The 26,380-nt window shown below is 42.7% G+C and overlaps 1 protein-coding gene, 1 non-coding gene and 1 pseudogene across 4 annotated transcripts in view; 1 reads left to right on the top strand and 2 right to left on the bottom strand.

Moving 5' to 3' along the window:
- The window catches only part of GLCE (glucuronic acid epimerase), a 114,633-nt gene extending 99,703 nt beyond the window's left edge, over positions 1-14,930 (bottom strand). The window contains exon 1 of one of the 3 annotated variants that reach the window (XM_072809384.1): positions 14,731-14,930. The gene's annotated coding sequence lies outside the window, so the exon portion shown is untranslated. The remainder of the gene's footprint in view (positions 1-14,730) is intronic. The other 2 variants (XM_072809383.1, XM_072809385.1) reach the window with 2 other exon arrangements.
- A 7,495-nt stretch (positions 14,931-22,425) lies between these two features.
- Positions 22,426-22,616, bottom strand: LOC140623384 (U2 spliceosomal RNA). The gene has a single exon (XR_012023007.1). It is a non-coding gene; the product is annotated as a U2 spliceosomal RNA (small nuclear RNA).
- Positions 22,617-23,090: 474 nt separating this feature from the next.
- On the top strand, positions 23,091-24,129 carry LOC140622812 (uncharacterized; annotated as a pseudogene).
- Positions 24,130-26,380: the final 2,251 nt, after the last annotated feature.

Raw genomic sequence — 26,380 nt, 5'->3', positions numbered from 1 at the left:
ATCCTTGCCACTGTTGGTATTACCAATCTAGCAGTGAAAAATGCTCTGCTGTTGTTTAAATTTGTTTTACTAACAAAATAATATGTTACTACTAACATTTGATACTATATAAAAGCATAAGGTGCTGAGAATAAGTGATGTACCCAAGAAAATTTTGCTATGGGGAATTATAATGAATGAAGAAATAAAAAAAGATTGGGGGTGCCTGGCTGGCTCAGTCAGTAAGTGTATGACTCTTGACCTCAGGGTTGTTAGGTTCAAGCCCCAAGCTGGGTGTAAAGATTACTTAAAAATAAAATCTTAAGGAAAAAAAAAAAAAAGGATAGGAGTTGGAGAAGTCCTTAGAGAATAAGAATAGCTTGACTAAATGCTACTCAATACACCACAATGAGAAACTGTCCACTCAATTTTCATTTCAATTGTTAAAAAACATCTTCATTATGTACCAATATTTCCCTTCCACTAACTTTAATTTTGTCCTGTGGGGATACAAAAGATACGTTCAATCCCTTTTCCACGTTCCATTCCTTCATGCATTGCACAGACTCACAGGTTTGAGTTAAGAAGAATACTAAAGATCATTTAATCACCCAATCTGAAAAGCATTACCATATATACCCCACTAAAGCTGTCTTTTTTTCCTGGCTGAAAATCTCAAATATTTCAATTATTTTGCAAGTATCTGTTTCAAGACACTGCTTCATCCTGATAACTCTCCTCTGAATACATGGTCTATCAACACCCTCCTCAAAATGTGGCAGACGGAACTGAGAACATACAGCTAAATGCAGAGGAGAAAAGGATAATCAACCGTATTTTTGACAACGTGTTTCAAAATAATGTTTAAGTGAGTGTGAACCTTTGGAGTAGTTATAATAAACCTCTGACTCACCAATTTCAGACAAATAAGGAGACCCAGCCAGGCACACACCTACTTAAAAACAACAACAACAAAAAACTACCCATTAGCCCTCTAAGTCCAACCCTGTATTTGTGCAGATTAAAAAAAAAAAAAATTCAATTAGAAGGCTTTGTCCCTAGGCAATACATACATTTCAAATATAAAATTATTATAACAAATATTTTCTTAGATACAGTTTATCTTTCCAATTATTAAAAATAAAGGGGGAGGGTAGAGGGAAGATTCTGATTCTGTCCTGTAACATACTAGCACTCTGTCAGTTTGTAATGGATAAACATTTCGAATAGGACATGGGGGAAGACCGGACCTTGAGGGACACCACTAAGAATGAACTGCAGTTTAATTTTAACATCAGCCCATTAATCAATCACAAATCCACCTATCTATACAATTATTCAGACTACATTTCTCTAAGTTGTCTATAAAGATATCATAAAAGGCTGTCAAATGCTATCTGTATAACCTTGGGGGTCCCTTCCCTCATTTGTAAAACAGCACTAAATGAGATAATCCATGTAAAGCATTTAACCCAGTGCCCAGCACAAATTAAAAATCCAATAAATGTAGCTGTAATTCTAGATACACTATGGCCAGAGTATCTCCTTCTGTACCTACCTGGTTACTTAACCCTATAAGAAAAGAAATGAGGCCAATATGACATGACTCACTCTCTAGGAACCCATGCTGGCTCCTAGAGATCAGCGCCTTTTTTTAAGTACCAACAACACATAGGGTAAAAACCCTGAGAATGTGTAAGGGAATGACACCTAGCTCATCAGTTTATTATTATTATCTGCAACTTTTACTTGTTTTCCAATACTGTATATACTCCAGCATTTAACACACTCTTTTACATATAGTAGGTGCTCAAAAAAATTTTGTTGAATTTTATTTTTAAAATCAGGATTAAGGTCTTAGTTTTGAAAGCATGGTTATATAAGACATCAATTAGGGTAAGCTGAGTGAATGGAATATGGGAATTCTCTGTACTATCTTAACAATTCTCCTATAAATACATAAATTTTTCAAAATTAAACACGTTTTTAAAAATTAAGATGATCTTTTCTCATCTCCGATAAATTCATTCTTAAAATTCTTCAAATATTACCAACCACTATTAGGTACAAATTCTTTAGCAGCCTTTACAGCCTTATAATTAATCTGGAATAGAAGGTATGAATTCCAGCAAATAGGAATGCTCATAAAACCCCTACTTATCCTGGGTCACACAGAGAGTTAGTATTCAGTAAACAGTGGTCATCCAAACTTTATTTTTGGAAACAAGAGCCTTAAAAAAAAATCTATTCCAAAAGCAAGTACCTTTATGCCTAAAGCATTAGAGCTCTGTAGAATCCAATTAAAACCTCTGACTCTTATTACTCAAATCACTTATTTAGCAGTAACATTCAAGTCAAGCTCAAGATCTTTAATGTATGAGACCAATTACTACTATATAGTACCATTAGCATGGGAAATCATTTTTAAAATATGTTTACATCATGGATGATTGGTTTCTGAATTAGGTAAATAAGAGTTTAGGAAAATGATAAATTTTATTTGTAATTATTTAAGCTCAAACTTTCCATGTTAAGCAGCAGAGTCTGAAAATTCTACTAAAACTTTTAACTGTCAAGCAGAGAAATCCTAAAATACCTAAGAACAGTGTCTTTCCCCTAAAGACCTCCAAGTAAGTTTTGTACTTTAGAGAGTTTCTTCCAGGTATCAACTGTCTAATTTTCAAAAACTTGGCTTTCTTTTTTGGAACAGTACTACAGAATTGGTACTATAAACAGAAGTGCTATTGTCAAAGAATCGATCCAATAATAAAAAGAGCTAAGGCCACTTGTCTTATAGAAAATTACTGCCAAATGCTGCCAGACCCTGCTTTTCTTCCTTCTGGGCTAGTAGCCAAATACTAATCATTTTTAGACCCTTTCTAATTTTTAGTACACAATTTAGTACACAATACCACATCTGAACTAGACGGTATTTTAATGAATGTTCTCCATAATTTGTCTAATGTTTTGGCAAACAAATACATACACACATATGATCTACTATACTTCTGCAAATACATATAAGAAAGTGATTAACAGTGGTTCCCTCTCAGGCAACTGTTTAGGGCCTTGAGTTTTGTGTGTTTTTGTAAAAACTATCCAAAAAGTTAATTTATCCACTAAGAGAAAATATTAATTCCAATTAAAATATCTTACTTTACAACATAATACATAAGGGATTCTTTTAAAAATATTTTAATATGTAATTGTTTTAAAAACTATTTACAATGTTCAACTTCACTTGTAATCAAAAAAACATAAATTAAAGTAAGATCATTTTTGCTTACCAAATTAGAAAAGCTGAATATTAGCATATAAATTGGCATAACCCTTCTAGGAAGCAATACGGCAATATCTAATTTTTCTTTTAGGTCTTACCTTTCACTGAACATTTCTATTCCTATCCTAAAAAAAAATAAATATGGAGAATGACTTATGCAAAGATTTTCTTCAATGTTATCAGCAGAGGAAAGAAATGTTCAATAATTGGAAATTGTTAAATCGCATTCATTCAACAGAACTGTGCTACTATTAAAAGTTTGCTTTTAGGGTAGCCTTCAGCCTAGGGTGTGGATTTTGGAGACCAGGGATCGAGTCCTGCCTCAGGCTCCCTGGATGGAGCCTGTGTCTCTGCCTCTCTCTCTCTCTCTGACACTCTCTCTCTCTGTGTGTGCGTGTCTCTCATGAATAAACAAATAAAATCTTTAAAAAAAAAAGTTTGTTTTTTAAACAATTTTAACAAAGTAGGAAAGTCTTTATGATATAATGCTTGGTGGAGCAATAAACAGTATGCATACGAGTAAGTATATTGATGTATTCATGGAAGGAGGAAGAATGTATACTAAAACGTTAGTAATGTTTATATGTGGGCTGAGTTTATTTTGCTTTTCTCCAATTTTTATTTATTTATTTTTTTAAGATTTTATTTATTTATTCACAAGAGACACACAGAGAGAGGCAAAGACATAAGCAGAGGGAGAAGCAGGCTCCCTGCAGGGAGCCCAATGCTGGACTCCATCCCAGGACCCTGGGATTATCACCTGAGCCAAAGGCAGATGCTCGATCACTGAGCCACTCAGGTGCCCCTTTCTCCAAGCTTTTAAAAGAATACCTAGAACTTATACAAAAAGGGAGAAAATACAATATAAACATATAAAACATAAACACATATCTTTATTCTTAAGTTTATAATACTGCAAAAAAAAAGTTTATAATACTGCAAAACTGATGCAGTATTTAATCAGTTGAAATAAACTAAATCAAAACCTTCTAGTTAACATTTAGGGAAACCCAAATTACTATGTATCATTAAGATCATTCCTACCATACGATAAACACTACCAGCTAGCTCATTTTTTAAATCAATAAAAAAGACAACCTCAGACTAGTATATAGGTACACAAATGGACAAAAATTAAATCCCATCAAACAGGATTAATAATGTAGTTATGAGATAAATTATAATACTTATTAGGATAAATAATATCCATGGAAGAAAGAACTACTTAAACTAACACATAACATCTAAATTAACAAATATAACAAAACTTTTCCTTTAAATGCACTGAGTCTGCTACTGGGAAAAACAAGAGTTATTGATGAATAATCACTTCTCAGACATTAATCTATATAGTTTCAAATGTAAATGGAGTGTACCCCTAAAGACTGCCCACTTAACTCACAAGTTCACTATTACTCCTGGCACCCTTCAGTGGATTACCAATGCCTTAAACCCAAATTCCTTACATGGGTTTTAAACTCATGGGATGGTCCTTGCTTTCACTCCCCACTCCTCCCTTCTCACTAGCTTTCTACACCGGAACCCAGTAGTTTCCAAGAAAGCGTGATCCTTGAACCAGCAACATTTCCATCACGTGTAAACACGTTAGAACTCCGAATTCACAAACCCTACTCCTACCAGGAGATTCATATGCACGTGAAAGCTTGAAAACCACTGCTCCAGCCTTCCTGAATTGCCTGCAGATGCCCAAATCTGTCCTGTTCTCTCTCTGCAAATGCAGTTACCTACCTACCATGTTCTTTTACCTCTTTCCCTGAGGTGTCCCATTCACCTTGTTTCCTACTCATCTTTCAAGTCTTAGCTTAGAAATCACTTCAAAAGAAAATTATACTTTCCCAGAATTAGAAAAATATTTCTCAAGATTTCTTCTATTATTGTAGCTCCCGTTTGCATTCTTCACCAACTAAAGCCATTTCTAGAATTACTTACAGCCATCAAAGAAAGCTTTTGCTTGACACACCCCAAAACATATCTAACCCATGACAAAAATTAAGATTCACAGCTTTTCTACCTGTGTTATGAATGCACTGGTATAGCTGATTTTAAAGTGTACAGAATCTTAGAAAAAATATACTGTATGGAAAAACTGATTTCTATAGTTGAAAAACTATAGAAAAATAGCCGACCAGTTCTGAAATTCACATCTTGAAATTAATCTGAATGTTCTCCTTCCTGCACATATTTCTCCCATCTCCTAGAGAAGGGAAAGCAAGTAATAAGTAATATGGCTTTAAAAAAGGCAATCCCAGATGAAAAAGAAACATATAAAGTCTGGATAAAGCCATGTTTTTATGTCAGATATAGAAAATAATACGGACTAGAAATGGTTCAATATTGTGAATAAGTTTGAGATAATCTCACTGTACATGATTAGTTGCTAATTTTTTAAAAAAAGATTTTATTTATTCATGAGAGACAGAGAGAGAGAAAAGCAGAGACAAAGGCAGAGCCTTTGCTCCTGCATGGGGCCCAATGCAGGACTTGTTTCCGGACCCCAGGATAACACCTGAACGGAAGGCAGACACTCAACTGCTGAGCCACCCAGGCATCCTGATTTTAACTAATTTATCTTCAGTCATTTAACGATCATCTAGCATGTGCTATAAAAACCATGTGGTATTAAGAATTATGTCTCTCTCTCTCTCTCTCTCTCTATATATATATATACCCACACACACATAAGGAGATGAGGTTAACTCCTAGTTATTTAGCCAATAAATTAATCTTTTTAAAAAAGATTTATTTACTTGAGAAACAGAGACAGAGAACATGAGCAAAGGAGGGGGCAGACTGAGAAGAGAGAGACTCCTCAAGCAGACTCCCAGCTGAGTACAGAGGCCTATGGAAGCTTGATATCAGGACCCTGAGCTCATGACCTGAAATCAAGAGTCGGACACTCAACTGATTGAGCCACCAAGCACTCCAAGAAATTAATCTTTATGCACACCAAAAGAGAGGTACAATGTTGTTTATGGCAGCTTTGTTCCTAAGAGCTAAAAACTGGAAATGGCCCAAATGTAACAAGAGAACAGAAACACATTCATACTCAAACAATAGAAAACTACACCGCAATGAAAAGAATGAATTACTGTTAACTTAAAAAAAAAAAAAAAAAAAAAAGGACAAGGGATGCCTGGGCGGCTCAGTGGTTGAGCTTCTGCCTTCAGCTCAGGGCGTGATCCCGGGTCCAGAGATCGAGTCCCATGTCCTGCTCCCTGTGAGGAGCCTGCTTCCCCTTCTGTCTATGGCTCTATGTCTCTCATGAATAAATAATATCTTTAAAAAAAAAAAAAAAAAAGGATGAATCTTGCAGACACACAATGCTGAGCAAAGGAAGAAACCAGGTTGATTCCATTTGTATGAAGTTCATAAAAATAAAACTAATCTGTTGTGACAGAAGTCTGAACAGTATTTGGGGAAATACTGACTAGGAGAGAACATGAGGAAGGTTCTAAGGTCCTAGAAGTGTGTTCTATATCTTGATCTGGTTGGGGACTACATGTTTACACACATAGAAATTCATTGAACTGGGATCCCTGGGTGGCGCAGCGGTTTGGCGCCTGCCTTTGGCCCAGGGCGCGATCCTGGAGACCCCGGATCGAATCCCACATCGGGCTCCCGGTGCATGGAGCCTGCTTCTCCCTCTGCCTATGTCTCTGCCTCTCTCTCCCTCTCTGTGACTATCATAAATAAATAAAAATTAAAAAAAAAAAAGAAATTCATTGAACTGTTTATAATTTCTGTACTTTACTGTATAAGATATTCTTGAAGTCCCATAAATTTTTTAGAAAATGGAAGAGAAAGTTCCTCTTTCTCTATGCCAGCCAAGAAAAAAGGAAGAAAGGAAAAAAGGAAGAAAAAAAAATGTTATATAATTTTCAAATTCCTGCTTTAAAGTTCAATTGTCGGGATTCCCTGGGTGGCTCAGCGGTCTAGCGCCTGCCTTCCACCCAAGGGTGTGATCCTGGAGATCCGGGATCAAGTCCCACGTGGGAAGACAATGAAAATATAGAGAATGCTGAATAACTGGAAGAACTAAACAAAGCAAGGAAGAGAAACCGAAAGAGTATGTATGGAAGAGCTGCTGTGATTTTAAGTAAGGGAGCCAGTAAAGGCCTCACAGAAGGGGTAATATTTTAATTAAGACTTAAAGGAAGTAAGGGAGGGAGACATGGATGTTTGGAAGAACGTGTTCAAGGCCTTCCGAGACAGAGAGAAGGCCACTGTGAGTAAAAACTAAACAAAACAGAGTTTCACTGAGTTTAATTAAGAGTTTTACTCCAATGCCTTCTTTAAAAATTAATTTAGGGGCAGCTGGGTAGCTCAGCCAGTTAAACACCTGACTCCTGATTTAGGCTCAGGTCATCAGATCAAGCCCCTAGGTCAGGCTCCACACCGTGCATGAAACCTGCTTAAGATTCTCTCTCTCCCTCTGCCCCTTCACCCCCCAACTCCCTTGTGCTCTATTTAAAAAAAAAAAAAAAAAAAAAGATTAACTTAAATCGGGAACCTGGCTGGGTCAGTTGGTAGAGTATGTGACTCTTGATCTCAGGTTTGTGAGTTCAAGCCTCACCTTAGGTGTAGAGATTACTTAAAAATAAAAGTCCTAAAAAAAAGAAAGGATTAACTTAAGTCAAATCTTTTCTACACAGAAACTTCTGTAATCACTAGCTCAGTCCACCCTTATCTCATCTTCTGAGCTCCTACAGCTGTACCACTCCTGGCATCTTTACATACTATCTCGTAATTAAATATATACTGTCTCACACTCCCAAATAAATCTTTTTTATCTCCATTAGTTGGCTTATGGTACTTAAATGGTTACTAGTAAGGCTGATGCTAATAACAACTTCAGCAGGCATAAGATTAGTTAACTGTGGATAGATTTAAAAAAAAAAAAAAAGATTTACTTATCTGAGAGACAGAGAGAGAGAACAGGAGAGGGAAAGGGGAAAAAGAGAAGCAGACTCCCCATTAGGCAGGGAGCCAGATTCGGACCTGGATCCCAGGACCCTGGGATCATGACCTGAGCCAAAGGCAAACACGTAACTGAACCACATAGGCACCCCTTGTGGGTAGAGTTTTAAAAAGAAAGAGGAAGGAAAGAAACCAAGACAAGGCAACTATGTGAGTAAAGGCACTGAGGCGTCTCCATGTGTCATGATCCAAAGTCTGGATTTTCTCTGAGCCATGTCCTTAAGACTCTGAGATCCTCAACATCACTTTTCTAAAAGCCACTCCAGGCTTTTTTTTTTTTCAGGGGTGGGGGAATCAGGCACCTGGTATTCCTTTCAAATAATGATTGTATAACACCAATGTACACAATTAGCTTAAAGAAAATCTTAACCAATTAGCGACATGATCTTGAGCAAGTCATTCAACTACTCTTGTGTATGTCAGTTCCCTCATACGCTAAAATGAAGAGTTGGATTAAATGATATCTAATGTCCAAACAATCTCAAATTCTCTACTTTAGCATTTTTGAAAAAAACTGAATGAATAAACATTATAACCTAATGTTATACCTTCAATTTATGAAATGAATAAAATATCTATTAATAATTTTTTTTAAGATTTTATTTACTTATATATGTGAGACCTAGGGAGAGGCAGGGACACAGGCAGGGAGCCGATGTGGGACTCCATCCCGGGGTCTCCAGGGTCACACCCTGGGCTGAAGGTGGCGCTAAACCGCTGAGCCACCAGGGCTGCCCTCTATTAATAATTTTAATACACAGAATAAGCAATCATATTCAGAAAGCAGTATAGTATTTGGAAAAAGCATAGAACCAGGAATACAACAGACCTGAACCTATTATAGCCTGCTGCTTAGTAGATAATGACCCTGAGCAAGTTATTAAATCTTCAACCAATCAACAGATAACATAAAGACACACACATGTTGGCCACTATCATGTCCCATGCAAAAAGCAGCCAAGGTGAAAGTATCTACCAATCACTGATAGCCAAAATCTGAAATACCCCAAATTAGTTTATAACTCTCCTAGCAATTTTAATTATAGGGACTAATGGTTGCCTCAAAATCTTCAAGTTTAACAGAGTAACCCTTAGTGCTGGGAGTCTCACTTCTTAAGTATGAAGATAAGAACTATAGATCTAATATTAGTTTGTGGGACGCCTGGGTGGCTCAGTGGTTGAGCGTCTGCCTTTGGCTCAGGGCTTGATCCCAGGATCCGGAATCGAGTCCTACATCAGGCTCCCTGCATGAAGCCTGCTTCTCCCTCTGCCTATGTCTCTCTCTCTCTGTGTCTCTCATGAATAAATAAATAAATAAATCTTAAAAAAATAATGATATCAATTTGTGGTCATAGGGATAAGAGAATAAGATAACTTTAGAAAGCCCAAAATTTTTGAAAAATAGGACAAGACTGAGATTTGGGCTTAACTCGGACATTGGAAAAATATCAATCTTGGCATTGAGAATTCAAACCTGTAATGAGAGCCAACTGTGTAAAATAAGCAATAGAGATTTAAAAATAAGAAATATAAACCTGGCTTTGAGTCCAGGAAGATCCAGTGACAGACAAATAATTACAGCATACTTGCAAACACAAGAGAATGAATGAACAAGACAAAGAGAGTGAATAACCTGGTGTGGTAAGGAAGAGGGAGGACACAGAAAACTTAAAAGCAGATAGTGCTTAAGTTATATCTTGAAAAATCAGAAGACTCTGTCAGCAAAACAGGAGGAAGAAAGGCATTCTAAGCAATGGGGAGAATATAGGAGAAGGCTCTGAGTCAGGAAACAGTGTGACTCTTTCAGTGAATTAACTGGATTACTTGAGTTGGAGCTTCAGATTTATGGTGGGGGAAATGCAGATGAGCCAGATGATGAAGGGCCTTGTAATGATAAAAAGTTAGAATTAAATATGTACTGTACATAAAGGAGAAGTATGGATTTTAAGAAAGACGCACTGAACAGATTTGCATTTTAGAAAAGTCACCTTGGTAGCAGTGTAAAGGATGGATTAAAGGGGGTCAACTAGGGCAGCCCAGGTGGCTCAGCGGTTTAGCACCACCTTCAGCCCAGGGCCTGATCCTGGAGACCCGGGATCGAGTCCCACGTTGGGCTCCTTCCATTGGAGCCTGCTTCTCCCTCTGCCTGTGTCTCTGCCTCTCTCTCTCTCTCTGGGTCCCTCATGAATAAATAAATAAATTCTTTTTTTTTAAAAAAAAAAAGGGGGGGTCAACTACTTGAAACCTCATTCTGCATCCAAAATTAAATAGGGACATTACATTATCACATAGATACTCAACCAGAAATCAGAAATAAAAATAATAATGCTTTAAGAGATAAAGCTAAATTATCAAAAGAAAACCATTTACCTTCATGGAATGTATATTCTGGAATATTTCCTATGTATCTTAAAAAGGAAGAGGTTTCTAAAATTAGGTATCATAAAGAAAAATTACAAGGAACTAGTTGTATCCTGAGAACCAGCTACTCTTCAGGCATCTATCCCTTTTTGTAGACATAATACTGCTGTAGACTTATACTGATTATTGACATGGACTTCTCTTTCATTATATATACATATATATATATGGAAACTGAGGCCCTAAGAGTCTACCCACGGTCATACGCTTAGTAGTACAGTGAAGACTGGAATCCATGTCTTATGATTTCCTTCATAGAAATTGCTTAGTATACCACATTTATAATCCTAAAATTTTAAATTATAGTCCAAAAGACACTCCTGTATTACCACTTTCATTACAATAATAATGAAATAGTAATACTAAATTATAATAAGGAACCATAATTTTTTTAAAAGCCTCAGAAGAAAAACAAATCTAGATGTATCCATACATTTGACAAAAAGAAATCCCTTCCTGAAGTCTGTGCCACACAACACAAACACCTCCACTCCCAACACAAAGACACAAGGTATTCTTGTTTAAGGAGTTGAAAAACTTCCCTTCTCAAACTCTTAAATTTTTTTTTAATTTTTATTTATTTATGATAGTCACAGAGAGAGAGAGAGAGAGAGAGAGGCAGAGACATAGGCAGAGGCAGAAGCAGGCTCCATGCACCAGGAGCCCGACGTGGGATTCGATCCCGGGTCTCCAGGATCGTGGCCTGGGCAGCTAAACCGCTGCGCCACCAAGGGATCCCCTCAAACTCTTAAGTTTGAAAAAAGAAAGGCCTTAAATTAGTTTATCTTTATATAATTAAATATCCAACATCCTTAACATGTTTTTAACATTTTGCTTAGTTCTCAGTATTCTTATTCTGTTGTGCTCCCCACCCTCTATAAGTCTAGATTCTTGAAATACATGTTTTCCTTCACTAGTACACACAGTAGAAGTGGCAACACTGACAAAGTGCCTTATAAATAAATTTGCATAGCAACCAAAAAGTTTTAATTTTTAGACTTCTTTAAATTGCACTTAAGTTACATGCACTCATGTTAATACATTCAAATAATATAAAAGCATAAAATTAGTAGCTCTCTTCCTTGCCTCTACCACACTCTTTTTTCTTTTTTTTTTAAGATTTTATTTATTTATTCATGACAGACACAGAGAGAGAGAGAGAGAGAGGCAGAGACAGAGGCAGAGGGAGAAGCAGGCTCCAGGCAGGGAGCCCGATGTGGGACTCGATCGAGGGACTCCAGGATCACACCCTGGGGGGAAGGCAGGTGCTAAACCGCTGAGCCACCCAGGGATCCCTTCTACCACACTCTCTTAAAGAATCCCCCAAATACTCATAAGTTCAATGTGTATTCTTACAGACTTTTAAATGCTTGTGTAACAAATGGTGCTAATCCTCAGAGTCAATATCAAATAGAAACACCCAAACTGTACTGATCATAATTCAGTCTTCAATAATTCATAAGATAGATAATTATCTTATTTGGTTTCTGGTTATCACAACAGACATCAATTACGTTATTATTCAGGAGTTATAAAAACAATGAGCTGAACCCCAAATACCCTGTTTCTCCATTATTAGCATCTCAATGATTTTATGTATTCATTTTATTTGCTTTCTCTATATACAGGTTACATGTGAGGTACATGGAATCACTGCACCTCCAGTGCTGTGACACTTATCAGATAATCAAATATTTGTTAACCGGATCATATGTTTACTTAGAAATCATGGAAGCTGCTCTTTTTAAAAGTTACTGAAATTTGCTTGTCATTTGTCTTTCATAAATAACGAGGAAAACAAAGGTCTGCTTAGGGTTTTTTGGCTGTAGTTCCAATCAAGTATCTGCTCAGTTGATCAATTTTTATACCTATGGAAGTCAGTTCAGGCAAAAACAAAAAAACTTAAGCTTGTTAATGGGTTAAATACTGCTATGTAGGATTCCCCCCCCCCCTTTTTTTTTTCAAACGATTGCAAAACCCAAGGATTAAGTACAGGATCCCTAATCTTTCTGGTTCTAACATCAAAAGAAACGTCAATCTTTAAAAAAAAAAAAAAAAAAAACTGTCACTAAAGAAAAAGACTAAGGCAGGCAAAAGTCTTGGCTCTGGCATAGCTGAATTTGTCTTGTTTAGTCAAAATGACAGAATTACTGTGAATATGGGCTCCCCACCGCCTGCCACATCAGACTCATCAGGCTCATCATTTACAGGCCTCTGGGATGAAGCAGGTCTCTAACCCCAAGAACGGACAAGCAAGTGCACAAACTTTACAAGCTATATGTTTTTTTAAAAACCACATACACAGGGACGCCTGGGTGGCTCAGCGGTTGACTGCCTGCCTTCAGCCCAGGGCCTGTTCCTGGAGCCCTGGGATCAAGTCCCACATCAGGCTTCCTGCATGGAGCCTGCGTCTCACTCTGCCTCTCTCTCTCTCCCTCTCTCTCTCTCTGTCTCATGAACAAAATAAATTTTTAGAATCTTAAAAAAAAAAAAAAAAAAAAAACATACACACACATACAGGTCATTTTATTTGAATTTCACCTAAGTCTGGGCTAGTTACCAAGAAGTCTGCATTAGAGTCTAGACTAACTCAACCTGTACAATAAAGCTATTAAGCAGGCGTCTCTAAAAGAGCTGCTGGCCATCCTTACAGGTCTCCAATGACGCTTCTGCAGGGCCCTAGCTTTGGGACTCCAAATTCCCAAGACATCATTCGAAGACTCACTCAATCTCAAATTATCCCTCTCCACGAACGTTTTTCAAAAGGACAGAGAGAAGCCAGGACACGCCTCCCATCACTACTGGACTCGGTCTCACACTCAGGGAAGACTTTCGGGACGGATCTGATAATGCAGGATCGGCAAAGCCGAGCGACTACCTAAGAGAGCGCAGCCCAAACCACCCAGCCTGCCTTCCGTCTGCTCCGCGGCTGGCACGCTCCGGCCGAGGGACACACGCCTCCCAAGGGACCCAGAGTCTGCACCAAGGGACCCAGAGTCGCACCAAAGGACCCAGAGTCTGCACCAAGGGACCCAGAGTTTGCACCAAGCGACCCAGAGTCTGCACCAAGGGACCCAGAGTTTGCACCAAGCGACCCAGAGTCTGCACCAAGCGACCCTGAATTTGCACCAAGGGACCCAGAGTCTGCACCAAGGGATCCAGAGTCTGCACCAAGGGACCCAGAGTCTGCACCAAGGGACCCAGAATTTGCACCGAAGGCCCCAGAGTCTGCACCAAGGGACTCAGAATTTGCACCGAAGGACCCAGAGTCTGCACCCAGGGGACCCAGAGTCTGCACCAGGGGACCCAGAGTCTGCACCCCCCTAAGGTGCTGCCACCGTCTCGCTCCCAGAGCAGCGAGACCAGCACGCCCCCCACCCCCACCCCCCCGCACCCCCACGGGGATCCCGGGGCAGGGCAGAGAGCGAACTGCAGAACCAAACCCGCGATGTCTCCAACTCGCAATCCTCCCGCGGAGCACCGAGACCTGCTCCAGGACGCTGGGCGCTGGGCGGGCTCCCGATGCCCCTAGGCCGCCCCCCCCCCCCCGCCCCAGCGGACCTCAGCAGCGCCCGCCGAGCCGCGCCCTCCGCTCCAGGGCTCCGGGAGCCCCCGCCGGCTCGCTCGCCCTGCCGCCCCCTTTCGGACTAGGGACCTCGCCAAGGTGCCGCCCCGCCTCGGGGCGAGGCAGAACCCCCGGAGCAGCCCACCAGGCGGCCCGGCCCCTGCAGGGCGCACACACCTCGCCCCGAGCACGGAGGCGCCGCTCCATCACCCAGGGACGCCAAACCCTCCGGCTCGGAGGACCCTCCGGACCCCCGGGACCCGCCTCTTCCGACACGGAGCACCCGCCCAGCCGACCGCTCTGCCCGCCGGGCGCCGGCGACCGCGCCGACAGGAGCCCCCCGTCCCGGAACCCCCGGACCCCGCACGTCCTCGTGGACCCCGCGCCCCGCCCCCCGCCCTCCCGCGCCCCGCGGAGCCGCCCCCGTCGGGAGCCAGCCCGCCCCGACCGCTCCGCAGCCCGGGAGGCGCGCCCGGGGCTTCCTCACCTGGGGGCGCCGGAGGGCGAGCGGACCGAGCAGCCCCGAGCCGGAGAAGGCGGCGGCAGGGAAGGGGCGGCCCAGGCCTGCGGCTGCCGCAGCTCCGAGCTCCCCGCCAGGCAGCGCCCGTGTGTGCAGAGCCCTCCCGCTTCGCGCGCAGCCGGGAGACCGAGCCTCCGCCGTGCCCGCCGCTCTTCCCGCGAGATCCCGGCCGCGGCCAGGGGGCGGCCGCGGCGGCTCGAGTGACAGCCGGCGGAGCCTGTCGGCGGCGGCGCGGGGGGCGGGACTCGGGCCCCCTCGCGGCCAATGGCAAAATAGAAAAGGCGATTCGCCCCGCCCACCGCCTCTCCCCTCCCCCGCCCGTCACAATTAAACCGGGGGCGAAGGTAGCAGCGACCTGGCGGAGAGCGGCGAGGCCTCGCGGAGGGCGCGGCGGTGGGGGGGGCTGCTCAGCCTCGGTAGACACACCTGGCTCGGGGAAGAAGCGGGTCCTTGCTGCGGTGTGGACCGAGGCGCCGTCACCCTTGGTTACGGTTACGGCGCGCCCTCGAGGGCGTCAAGGCTGCACCTTCCTGGTCGAAAGCGCATCCTGCAGGGGCTGCCCCGGTGTCAGCCTCCCCCTCCACCCCCCACCCCTCCCCACCTCGCCTCTCTTCCCTCCCAGCCTCGAACAGGGCGTCATTGTTGCAATGCATGCCCGTGAGCTCGGGACATCTGGTCTGACAAAGGACTGTCTTCTGATCCGTGCAGTTTTTTGTTTGTTGTTTTTCTTTTGTTTGTTGTTCCTACTGCAGGCCTTCTAGAAGGGTAAAAAGTAAATCTCGCCTGAGTCCCAGTATTGCAGGTTTGCAAAATTGCACGGAAAAGTCCCATCACGGGTAGACCCCAGCGTCTGATACTCGCGGGACACTGAATAAATGTGAAAGGAATGAATGAGGAATGTGATATTTGAATATTTGAAATCTGGACCCGATTCCCCTCCCCCCCCCGCCGCCCCCGAAAATTTGGGCATTTTTGGCCTTTTCTCTATAATGACAGCTCGTCTCTTCACCCATAAATCCAATCACTCCATTATGATGCCTATTCTGTAGCCTTCATTCATCTTACCCGCCCCCCTTCCCTTACCCACAGCGAGAAGTGCCCTTTCTCCTCATCAAGGTTAACCCCTGCACCTGTGCATGCATCTCAGCCTTTCCCAGGTTTTGTTGAATCATTGGATCCTTTCTTTCCCCCATTATCAATTTTCCCCTCTAATCTAGCTCTTTTCTCCTACAAACACACTCAGTCTCCTCCAACCTTTGAACAGAACAAAACCTCCCTACCTCTTCCACCCTGTAAAGCTATTCTATCTCCTCTCAGAATCACATTTTCATGAGACATTAAAGTGTTTGCTGTCTCCACTTTCTCATCTCTTATTTTTCCCCCCCGGACTACAATGTTACTTTCACCCACACAATCTGCTCTTCTCTCAATGGTCACAAAAAAACCTCTTTCCTAATGGCAAATGTTCTATTTTTGGGCTTCTTTCCCAATGACCTCTCTACAGCTTTTGACAGTGCTGGCCCTCTCCTCCTTTGGTGCCTGCCTAACTACATTCTTCTCATTCCCCAACTACTCTTCTGACTTTAGGGGAGTAGGGGAAGGGGGGAGGTCCCCTTTCCTGGTCTTCAAATGGTTATGTATTGATGTTTCCTTATCTTATAGCCATATCTTGTCTAAGAAAAATGGCCACACATATCTGCACACTTTGAATGCCAATAAATGGCTCAGACAAGAGCTGTTAGAAGAGGCCAGTTGGAGGAGGCATGACTAAGAAGCTGGGTCTTATAACAGTAGCATGGCCCATACAAATGCAGGAGAGAAATAGAGGCCTTTCAGAGAAAAATAGTATGAACCAGACACAGAGGAAAGGACGTGGGCCTAGTCTGGCTATGGGTTGACCAGTTTGGTTGATGGAAGATTCCTGTAGAATAACAGTGGGAGGTAAGATTAGAGAGGAGTCAATAGTAAAAGACCTTCCAAATCAGCCAGGCTGATTCAACTTGGTACTGTATTAAAGGTGGAGCCAGAACCAACCCTGATATTTGTAGGGTACACAAAAAGGCTACGTGTAGAAGCCCACAGTCAAATGTATAAGTATGTAAAAGTTATAAAACAAGCTAACAAACTGTGAAATTAAAATGTGTATGTGTGCATATGTGTGTGTATCCTTTCACCTTGAAAATACACTTTCAATACAACTTGGAAGACCAGGTCTGAACTTAGAATTCTGGGATTTCTCAGAGTCCCTTGCTAAAACAGGGAGAGCTGGTTTCCATACAGAGCAGCCCTCCCCACTTCGCTTCCCACAGCCAGTTAAGCCTCACATCCCATAGGCCCTCCAGCCCACATGTCCACTTTTCCCTCTACAAAACTGTCATTTCTTGGCCACTCCACAGGTCCAAGAGTATTTATCAGAAGGTCTAGGGGAGAAGACCACATGGGTCCTGGGAGTGGGCTCACAGCCATTTGGGAAGGGAATTCTGGCTTATGGGTACCTGGACCAAGGTCTGAAGAGGTGAAATTGGCTCCAGAGGGACACATTTCCTTTGGCTTGTTGGCCTCCTGCTCGGTATTTAGGAATGCAGCTGGAGGAGAGCCTGAGCCAGAGCAGTGCCCCTGAAAGTCAGGCCCCCCCAACTGTGCCTAAAGGTGGTACCAGCAGAGCCACTAAATTTCTCTAGAAAGCTAATAATCCATGTAGTAGATCTGTATCTTGAAGCATACATCTGTGTGTTTTCTATGTTTCCTACCTCCTCTTCTCTTGCACTGGTATCTCAAATGGCAGGAATATTCTGGAAAGAAAACTCTTCTTGACTCTGTCACTATGTGGCATCTGTCTCTAATGCCCCTTTTCATAAACTCTACCATTGTATGATTCCCTTATCAATCAGTGTATCAGAAACCCGGGTTTCTCTAAATGTGAGAAAAGAGAAAAGCTATGAAGCACTTTTAGCCTGAACTACAGCTTGCAACACAAACATGTGACTTCTAAATTAAAATGCTTTGGAAGTAGAAGCTCTTGAAGAGGCCCTATGTCAAGGGTACACAAGCGGGATGAGTACTGAAAAGGCACTAAAGCCACTGCAGACAGGGACACCCCTCTCACCATCTGTCTCAATGGCACGATGCTTCACTCTGTGGCCTGACAGTCACGCTCTGTCTCTCAACCTCTCCATCTGTTCCCAAAGTGCTCCCTTCCTCACGTCATGCACTAAGAGCTGCCAAGGAGCCAGAACCACCAGGGTCTCTGTTTTCGAGATCCAAGCCGAGAATCCTGCCCATGAATCCTCACATCTCTTGGTGGTGCTGCGGGTGATTTCAGCAGAGCTTTGGCACTTGCTTGATCCTAGGACTAGAGTCTGCTCACAGCTTCACTGCTACCATCTGTGGCCGGTCTTTGCCAACCAGCAGGAGAGCAGAACCAGCTAGCTTCTCACTCAGTTTTTGCCATCTGCTGGCCATATATGACCTGTTAGGCCAGGTGAGTACAACCAAACACTCCCATCCCTGTTGAGAATCCATCCTTACGGTGTCCCACTATTAGAGCACGCCCTGCAAAAAGCCAGCTCCTGCCCACTGCATATTCGTGAGTGATGTAGAAGACATTGTTTGAGAAGCTGGAAGAAGAAATCAGACCCAACTTCCATTCCATCCCAGTGCAGCTTTGGGGGGAGCACCTATTTGGTTAGGTTGGAAAGCTGAAATTCTATACAAATTACCCCAAGAATGAAGGAGCCGTGTTCATCAGTTCATTTGCTGATCATGTACTAAACCTCTGAGTTTGGTTGTTTTTGGCAGATACTCAGTCACAAAGGGGGAAAATCAAGAAAGTTGTAGTGGTTTTAAAATATGTCTACAAATTCTTTGATACACGTCCCTTCAAGAGGTAGAGCTTAATTCCCCTCCCCCTGAGTATGGGCTAGACCTAGTGATTCACTTCTAACAAAGAGACTACGACAGAAGGGACAGAGGATGACTCCTGAGACTAGGTCGTAAGAGGTGTTGCAGCTTCTTCTGCAGTCTTTCTCTGGAATCACTCACTCCAGAGGAAGCCAGCTGCCATGCCATAAGGACATTCAAGCAGAGGCCCACATGGCAAGAAACTTAGGCCTCCAACCATTAGCTATGTGAGTGAGCCATTTTGGGAACCCCACTCAGTTCAGGCCTCAGGTGCCTGCAGCCCCAGCCAACACCTTGATATAACCTCAAGAGAGACTCTCAGCCAGAGCCACCTTGCTAAGCCTCTGCCAGATTCCATACAGAAACTGTGTGAGATAATACACATCTCTTGTTGTAGGTCAGTTCATTTTTTTACATCATTTGTTACACAGCATCATTTGTTATTCTAATACAAGAGTGTTAGGAGTAGTTTGGTCCTCTCCTACTCCTGGACAAGAATCGAAAAACTCAAGCCTGCCAGTCATCAGGCACTAATTAATGTCACCTAGTGGGGAAAGAATGAATTTGTAGCCATACTTGCTACATCTACAGTTCCAGTGGTGCTGCTACCAAAGAAAGTGGAAGAAACCATTTCTTGGTGGGAACAAAGATTCCAGTGCCTTCAGACTATTTAGAGCATCACAGCAATTAGAGATAACAACAACTGTGTGCCATTTGGAGGCAGTTAATGGTGGGTCTTGAACAGTAGGGAAAACTTCTCACTCTCAAAAGCTTCGAGTGCTTCACACATACCACTGTCATCCAATCTTACGGGAAAGTATGTTTCCATGAAAACAGAGGGGAAAAATCCCCTCAAACATCCTCTTACCCATCCATATTAACTAAGTATGAAAAGTTGAAGATTCTGTGGATAGGGCCCCTGTCAAAATTAAATTGACATCCTGACACCATTAAGTGCCCATGTGAGAGCAGAGTGTATTTGACAGCAAGAAGATTGAAATCCTTTCTGAATAAGAAACTGTGTTTCTGAAGTCTTAACATTGTGAATTAAGATTCAGTGGGAGAGCAATTTCCCTATTAAATAAAAAATGAGGAGAAGCCATAGAAAAAGGAGACCAGTTAGCCAAATTACATACACTGCCTGTCTAAATTCACTTTACATATGTAAGAACTATATAGATGGGCCATATATACGGAATCAAGTAATTTACAAGTTGACTGAGAGAGAACTTACAGCCAAGAAGATATATTTGAGATTCATTTGCATCTCCAGGATTCAAATGACTGTAACACAGACGTGGTGATCTTCCATTTCCTTTAGCAGTGAGAGCAAAATGAAGTCTTTAAATAAGATCCTAGAAAGACTCTGAATTCTGTACCCCTCTCCCAACCCCTCACCATCAAATTTTAAAAATCAGCCAATGCTCATTGAACAGCTACTAAGTGCGAGGCATTGTAAAGATGCAAAATATAAGCCACAGTTCCTGCCATTAAAAAGAAAAAATCAGGGGGGTGCGGGTGACTGGGTGACGGGCACTGAGGTGGGCACTTGACAGGATGAGCACTGGGTGTTATTCTATATGTTGACAAATTGAGCACCAATAAAAAATAAATTTATTTAAAAAAAAAAGAAAGAAAGAAAAGAAAAAGTCAGGGCAGCCCGGGTGGCTCAGCGGTTTAGCGCCACCTTCGGCCCAGGGCATGATCCTGGACACCTGGGATCGAGTCCCACATTGGGCCCCCTGCATGGAGCCTGCTTCTCCCTCTGCCTGTGTCTCTGCCTGTCTCTCTCTGTGTGTATCTCATGAATAAATAAATAAAATCTTAAAAAAAAAAAGGAAAAAATCATATGGACTAGATGAAAATCAGAAATACACAGTGCCTTGCATGTGGTAAGTTCCCAATTGCTAGCAGATAAGTGGATAAAAAAAATATCCTAGGCAGCCACTCTTGGCGACCTGGCCAATGGCAAGGACCTCACCCCTTCCTTCTTCTAACAAAACCCTTCTTTTGTTCAGCGATGTGCTCAGCCCCAGGAATGAACCTTTCATTTGCGCTAATCCATCTCAGCTATTCCATTCCCCTATGCCAGATATTCATTTTCCCTGCTTCCTTGCCAAGTGATCCAAATTTCTTGGATGGCCTCTAAGGAAGCTTTCCTTTCTCTGGAAAAGTCCCCTCTTCACCTGTTCCCTTCTTCCTTCTGCTTGGAATTCCGGCACCAAGTTACAATATTTGGGATTGTGGCAACCATCTAGTGACCATGGGGAAATAAATTAACGAACAGAACAGACAAGAAGAGCAACAGAAATTTGAAGTCTGGAGAGATCACTCACATTTCGAGGGGTAGGATGGATCTAGGTTGTCTTTTACCTACTAGACATCCATTCCTCCTTCTTCTGGTAACTGTATATCAATTTTCTTTTGGAGAGCCACCCAGCTGTCACTCTCCATGCATGCAGGTCTGTGAGGCTGACCCCACCCATGGATCCCAGGATTGGACACATGAACCAGGCCTGGTTAATCAGAGCACTATCGCAATAGGTTCAGGATGGGAACACGACCCACCCTTCCCTGGGACTTGTGTTAGAACTTTTAAGAAAGATAACCATTTTCCCTGAGGTTGGCAAACTGGTAGGATGTAAGCCCTGAGTTTCTGGGGCTGCTACATGAACCTTAGTGTCACCTGCTCCACCTAACTCAGAGTGGAATCAACAGATTAGATCAGTCACTTTAAGCATCCAACTCTTGGTCTCAGTTCAGGTCTTGATCTCAGGGTTGTGAGTTCAAGCCCCATGTTGGCCTCTACACCCAATGGACTTGTTGATTACATGAACTAATAATAATAATTGTTATTATTATTATTATTACTTTTTTTACTTAAACCAGTTTGGGATCTTCCTCATTATTTGCAACTGAAAGAGTCCTAATACAGGTGACTAGGATTACTATACAGAGAACGTGGGATATGAGCTTTACACTCAGGATGGATAGAAGTTTGATAACAGAATAGGAGAGGGAGCTTCTGGACAGAGCAAATACTATAAACAAACGCTTAGAGTCAGTGAGTAAAAATGTGTGGTGGAACAAACAATTCGCTTTAGAAAGTAAGGGAACACAGAAATATAGGTCAGAATCAGATTACAGACAGGCTTCAATGCCAGGCTGAGTCTGAGCTTTATTCTTTAGCCAACTCCGCATCAGAGGCTTTTAGAAGAGTGATCTGGTCAAACCAGTGCTTGGGAAGATTAATCCAGTAGGATCCCACATGGTGGACTGCAGTGGGGAAAGCCCAGGTATGAGACTGTGAGAGTAGAACCCAAGTACAGAGTCTGGCCGAGATGAGATGACCTCAACAGTAAGTGACCACCCAGCAGGACAGAACCAATCAGATTTTTTTATTACTAAATAGTGTGGGAACCCTTTTTTTTTTTTAAGAATTTTTTTTAACATTTTATTTATTTATTCATAGAGACACACACAGAGAGAGAGGCAGAAACACAGGCAGGGGGAGAAGGAGGCTCCATGCAGGGAGCCTGATGTGGGACTTGATCCCAGGTCTCCGGGATCACGCCCTGGGCTGGAGGTGGCGCTAAACCCGCTGAGCCACCAGGGCTGCCCAGTGTGGGAACTCTTGATGAAGGTTTGACTTAGAGACAGAGTACTTATGTTTAGTCATACATACATTCCGCAGATATTTACTCATAGAGCCCAGCACTCTGCCCAATGCTTTTTGTTTTTTGCTTTTTTTTTTAACCCCTGAGGGGGTGTACCATTCCTGGAAGTACTGCAATACCAGGTTGATACATGGAGTGGATGGACCAAGCTCCTATTCCATCCCCCTGCTCCAAAAATCCATTTAATATATTGTCCTCAGATAGAGAACGGATCAGATATTAAACTGATAAGAACAGATACTACACTTGATCTTAGCCAAAAGGCAGAGAGGCGATTTTTTTATTAGCCCCTGAGGGGGTCTCCCCAATGCTTGATGCATAATAATAGATAAGACGCCTCTGAAGACTAGTCAACAAGGTATACCTCCATGAAACTAAAGACAATCCTGATAGGTGCTATGAAAATCATTGGGTGCTGTGAGATCATGTATTAGGGAACCTAATCCTGGTCTCATTAGGTTTCTAGGAGTCAGGGAAGGCTTCCTAGAAGAAGTCACATTTAAAATGAGACCTGGTGGGGATCCCTGGGTGGCGCAGCGGTTTGGCGCCTGCCTTTGGCCCAGGGCGCAATCCTGGAGACCCGGGATCGAATCCCACGTCAGGCTCCCGGTGCATGGAGCCTGCTTCTCCCTCTGCCTATGTCTCTGCCTCTCTCTCTCTGTGTGTGACTATCATAAATAAAAATTTTAAAAAAATTTTTTAAAAATTTAAAAAAATAAAAATAAAATAAAATGAGACCTGGGGACGTCACAAGAGTGGCGGCTGTGCAGCTGGCAGGGTGGCGAACTGTCTGGCCTGTAGCCTTCCTCCTTGGTTGAGGAAATGACCAACCAGTACAGTATTCTCTTCAAACAAGAGCAAGCCCAGGATGATGCCATTTGGTCGGTTGCCTGGGGGACAAACAGAAAGAAAACTCTGAGATGGTGGTTACGGGGTCCCTGGATGACCTGGTGAAAGTCTAGAGGTGTTGTGATGAGAGGCTGGACCTACAATGGAGTCTAGAGAGACATCAACTGGCCGTGGTGTCTGTGAACATCAGCCACACGCTGCCCATCGCTGCGTCCAGTTCTCTTGACGCTCATACTCGTCTCTGGGACTTGGATAACAGCAAACAGATAAAATCTATAGATGCAGGACCAGTGGATGCCTGGACTTTGGTTTTTTCTCCTGATCCCCAGTATCTGGCCACAGGAACTCATGTGGGGAAAGTGAACATTTTTGGTGTGGAAAGTGGGAAAAAGAAATATTCTCTGGACACGAGAGGAAAATTCATTCTTAGTATTACATATAGCCCTGATGGGATGTATCTGACCAGTGGAGCCATAGATGGGGCCATCAATATTTTTGATATTGCAGCTGGAAAACTTCTGCACACGCTGGAAGGCCTTGCTATAGCTATCCGTTCCCTGACATTCTCCCTGGCTTCTCAGCTCCTGGTCACTGCATCAGATGATGGCTACATCAAGATCTATGATGTACAACATGCCAATTTGGCTGGTACGCTGAGTGGCCATGCATCATGGGTGCTGAATGTTGCATTTTGTCCTGACGACACCCACTTCGTGTCCAGTTCATCTGATAAAAGTGTGAAAGTTTGGGATGTTGGAACAAGAACGTGTGTTCACACCTTCTTCGATCACCAGGATCAGGTCTGGGGAGTAAAATACAATGGAAATGGCTCAAAGATTGTGTCCATGGGTGATGACCAGGAAATCCACGTCTATGATTGCCCCGTGTAAACACCAGAGTCTCGCAGGCTGGTGTGCAGGTCATGACATTCCGTACTTCTCTAGCTAAAAATAGAGTGTTTATTGGAGAAGAAACTTAAAAAAAAAAATAAAAAATAAAAAATAAAATGAGACCTGGGGCAGGAAGAGGAGTTAGCATGGCAGAAGGGGTTGACAAATAGTACACTTCAAGCAGAAGCATGCTGAGGTCAAATGGTATTTCTACCAAAAATATGACAAAATTCTGACATGCTTTCCTGCGAAGTGTAGAGTCTAAAGAGTTAAGTAAGAGGCTACCCCATGCAGGGTCTTCTGCAGAAAGGATTTGGAGCTTTATCCTAAGAGCAATGTTAGCATGTTTTTTTCTGAGATCAGTCAATTCCAGTCTCTGATTTTATCACAAAATGGAGCCAAGGAAAGGACCAACCTCATGCATATTCCAAGTGGGTGGTCACCAGATGGTGGGACTCTAAGGTTTTGCGAAGGTCCTCTATTTTGCAAATATCTCTCCTGCTTGCAAACTGTTGTTGAAAATTTCATGAACAGGGAACCATTTGCTACAATAATGAAAGATCAAATGTCAAATGCTAATTCCTCCAGGGGTAGAAGCACAGCAACTTAATGTTTGCTCTAAGGTGCACACAACTGATAGCTGAACTTCCCTGAGAATAGGTTTTGAGGTCAAAGAGAGGTAGAGGACAAGAGGAGGGAAAGCAAGAAGCAGAAAAATCACAGAAAGGGGAGAGGGATACACAAGAGAAACACTTGGAGGCACGAGAGAGTGCCTAGTACATAGCACATGCTCAACTTAAGTTTATGGAAAGAAATAGAAGAAAGGAAGAAATAAATCTCATAATTCTGTCAAGGCTTGGCATCTATTTCAGGCAAGGAGATTGGCTCTTCCCTCCCTGAGGTCACACATGTCATGCATTGGGAAGACCAGCAGCAAGGAAAGGAGACAAGAGGGCACAAATCCATCCTCCAGAAGTCCAGAAGCATTCATGAAGTATGGCTTGTGATCCAGCTGGTTCCTGGGACCACAAGCTTAGATGATAGCTTTGCCTTCCAATGAGGAGAACATCCAATGTTTCACCGGGAAGACTGGGCGCTTGGGGAATGGGCAGCGACAGAGTCCTTCAAGAAAAGCAAGCAGGTGACCTTGGCAGACACCGCCATTTCCACACCTGCCAGGTGGAGGCCCAGCACCTGCACTGTGGTGACCTGACATCTCTGAGGCCTCCCTTGCCAAAGCCATGGCCCTTCTGACATTTCTTTAGTAGCACCTGTTCATCAGTAGCCCCTAAAGATTTCATTTAAGTATTTGATGTTGAGTCATTATTACTAACCAGGAATTATCCACATCTATAGACTTTTTCATATATGTTGTGGCAGAAAAGCCAGAGAAAAACTGTTTTTCAGTAATTAAGGATGGTTTCTTTTCTCCTTTCCATGCAATACGAAAGATAAACCTCCGATTTTCCTTGTTTGCATTTCAACTAAGTATGCATTTTTGCCATATTCTTATTAGCCTCTGCTGTCAGAATAAAAACCCTTCTGGAATAGCCTAGTAAATGCACTGTGTTAATGGTAACTTGACCTTTCACTGATTTCAAATTAACCAACAGGGAAACAGTAAGTTACCTTAATTAAAGCATTATCTTCATTAAAGATTATTAGATGGGTGAGAAAAGGCTCCCTGCAAACCAGCATGTGCTCTGTGGTTATAACAACCCAGCATCTTGAAGGTAGCACAACTGTAGGATTGTGTTGGGAAGCCGGGAGCTAGTATATTGAAATAAGGATATACAGCTATGACCCACCAAATGAGGGGGTGCCAGCCACCCACACGGAGTCAGCAGGTAGCTCCTTCAGGATCCAAGCTCCCACTTTAGGGAAGTGAACCCTAGGGAAACATTTTGATTGAAGGTGCAGTTTTAAGATACTCACACAAAGCTAGTAGAGTCACAAGATAGATCAAATCCAGATCCCAGAATCGGGGATAGGGGTGGGCAATGAGCTGGGCACAGGGCAGTCCAGGATCCCAGGTCAAGAGTGAGTAGGAAATAAGAGAACAGGGTACCAAGCACTTATTACTCATAAGGTAGTTTGGGGTGAAGGTTGCTAGCTTTTCACAGGCTCAGCTCTTAAACGGTTATTTTATTATTTAAAAAAATTTTTTTTAAAGATTTTATTTATTTATTTATTTAGAAAGAGAGAGCAGGGGGAGGGGCAGAGGCAGAGAGAATCCTCAAGCAGACTCCCTGCTGAGCTCAGAGCCTGACATGGGGCTTGATCTCAAGAGGTCATGACCTG

This window comes from Canis lupus, chromosome 32 (assembly GCF_048164855.1).
Source record: "Canis lupus baileyi chromosome 32, mCanLup2.hap1, whole genome shotgun sequence".
NCBI classification, from domain to species: domain Eukaryota; kingdom Metazoa; phylum Chordata; class Mammalia; order Carnivora; family Canidae; genus Canis; species Canis lupus.
Note: the sequence above shows the minus strand (reverse complement) of the source record. Positions and strands in the feature narration are given on the sequence as shown.